The sequence below is a fragment of the Cebus imitator genome, unplaced genomic scaffold (genome assembly GCF_001604975.1).
Source record: "Cebus imitator isolate Cc_AM_T3 unplaced genomic scaffold, Cebus_imitator-1.0 Scaffold150, whole genome shotgun sequence".
NCBI classification, from domain to species: Eukaryota; Metazoa; Chordata; class Mammalia; order Primates; family Cebidae; genus Cebus; species Cebus imitator.
In genome coordinates, this window is record NW_016107465.1 from 3,007,333 (window position 1) to 3,009,973 (window position 2,641).

General features: G+C 40.7%; 1 long non-coding RNA gene across 1 annotated transcript in view; it reads left to right on the forward strand.

The window, feature by feature from the left end:
- Positions 1-2,405, forward strand: part of LOC108314354 — an 18,852-nt gene extending 16,447 nt beyond the window's left edge. The window contains exon 2 of the long non-coding RNA XR_001829429.2: positions 2,352-2,405. This is a non-coding gene — a long non-coding RNA (uncharacterized LOC108314354). The remainder of the gene's footprint in view (positions 1-2,351) is intronic.
- The last annotated feature ends 236 nt before the right edge of the window (positions 2,406-2,641 follow it).

Here is a 2,641-nt window from a genome sequence, read left to right on the forward strand (position 1 = left end):
CCCAAAGTGCTGGGATTACAGGTGTGAGCCACCGCCCCCGGCCTGTAGTTGTATTGAATTTTAGCATGGTCCATGAAATTCAAATTCTGAGTTTTAAGCCATAATATATTCATATGATCTATATTCAGTCACAGGATATATACATATATCATTAAGCAGAAAATAAAGCATCTGAGAACCACAGTTATTATGATTATAGTAAATTTCTTTAGACTGAAAAGCTATACAGAGATGCCACATTGAAAAGGATGTTATAAAATTATCAGAAACTCTTAAAAAGCTAACACAGTGATTCATGAAAACATTTTTAAAAGAATATTGGAAGGAGATATTTTTGTTATATTTAATTTAATCCAAACAGTTCTCTCCTGCCACAAGGAACAGTGTCTTTTGTGTTCATGAGACATCCAAGCTTCGCTCATAAGTCACGGACCTCATAACTGCAGCATCATTTTTTTTTTGAGACAGAGTCTACCTCTGTCACCCAGACTGGAGTGCAATGGCACGATCTCAGCTCAGCACAACCTCCGCCTCCCAGGTTCAATCTATTCTCCTGCCTCAGTTTCCCAAGTAGCTGGGATCACAGGCACATGCCACCAAGCTGGCTAATTTTTTGTATTTTTAGTAGAGACGAAGTTTCACTGTGTCAACCAGGATGGTCTCGATCTTCTGACCTCGTGATCCACCCACCTTGGCCTTCCAAAGTGCTGGGATTACAGGCGTGAGTCACCGTTCCCGGCCATCATTTTCAAAAGGAATTAAAATTTGCCATTCTTTCTGATACACTGCCAGTCCTGTCAACACCTTCCTGGACAGCATGTTTCTACTGTTACTGCAGAGGGTTACCTGGGAAGAAAGGAGCTAGGGAGCTGAGGTCCAGGACCAGCTAAACTAGATTTATTCCAGAAAGATTTCACAAATACTGAAACATGCAGATAAAAAAAGGAAGGAAAGAGGGAAGGAGAAAGAGGTAGAAGTGTGCATCCAATACTAACAAAACAAAAACAAAATTTAATTACAATTTTCTAACCTGATGCCATTGTTTTTTTGGTTTTCTTACAGGAAGCTATAGATCAATTCTTTCAATGTATCTGACTATATCCATGACACTAAAGAGGGTAAACTATATAACTCTCTGCCTTATTTATTGCTTAAAAAGATGAGTCTTTAGTCTGCCTAAGAATTCATCAGAATTAGGATTTTGTGACATTAACTTTATTGTAATTTATTTTATAGGAATTAACCTAAATCGGCATAGGAAAATGTTTAAATAAATTATGCTTTTGCATACTATGGAATATCATACAGCCATTATAAGTCACGTTTATGAAAATTTACTCCTAGTAGAAAATGATTATAAAATCCTGTGGAAAAACTACTTAACAGATATAGTATGATTTCAACCCCATAACATACATTAAAAAGATACTAAAGAGCACTACACCAAATATTAACAGTAATAACTTTAGATTGGTGAAATGTCTTTTCCTGTGTGTTTTTCATACATTCTAGGCTGTTTTAGATTGTCTGCACCACTAGGTTTTACTTTAATAATCAGGCATATAATTACTCAAAAGTCTATTTAGCCAATATGACTGGTATTTTAACAAAATGTGGCTTTTTTAAAAAAAATTTTATTTTTGAGAAAGTCTCACTCTGTTGCCCAGGCTGGAGTGCAGTGGCACAATCTCAGCTCACTGCAAACTCCGCCTCTTGGGTTCAAGCAATTCTCCTGCCTCAGCCTCCCGAGAAGTTGGAATTACTGGTGCCCAGCTAATTTGTGTATTTCAGTAGAGATGGGATTTCACCATGTCAGCCAGGCTGGTTGTTTTGTTGTTGTTGTTGTTTTGTTTTGTTTTTTTCTGAGACAGAGTTTCACTCTTGTTGCCTAGGCAGGAGTGCAAAGGCGCGATCTTGGCTCACCTCAATCTCTGCGTCCCCAGTTCAAGCGATTTTCCTGCCTCAGCCTCCCAAGTAGCTGGGATTACAGGCATGCACCACCACGCTCAGCTAATCTTGTATTTTTAGTAGAGACAGGATTTCTCCATGTTGATCAGGCTGGTCTCCAACTCCTGACCTCAGGTGATCCACCAGCCTCGGCCTCCCAAAGTGCTGCGATTACAGGCGTGAGCCACCTCACCCAGCTGATCATTTTAAAATATAGTAGTTTAAGACTGGGGGATGGGTGAAGAGCTGACTGATTGAAATATGATTTAAAACTGAACAGCAGCAAAGACACATGGAACCCTGCACAGCTTGCTATCTTCCCTGCTTTGCCTTGGACAAGAGCCCCCATTGCAGCAGGCCATTCAGAAAGAAAATGAGGCTACGTGGTGGGTGGGTCACATGAGGTCCAGAGTTCGGGAAGAGCCTGGCCAACATGGTGAAATCTCATCTCTACTAAATATATAAAAATTAGCTGGGTGTGGTGGCAGGTCCCTGTAATCCCAGCTACTCAGGAGGCTGAGGCAGGAAAATTGCTTGAACCCAGGCGGTGGAGGTTGCAGTGAGCCAAGATTGCACCATTGCACTCCAGCCTGAGCAACAGAGAGACACTCTGTTTCCAAAAAAAAAAAAAAAAAATGGCCGGCGTGGTGGCTAACGCCTGTAATTCCAACACTTTGAGAGGTCAAGGTCGGCG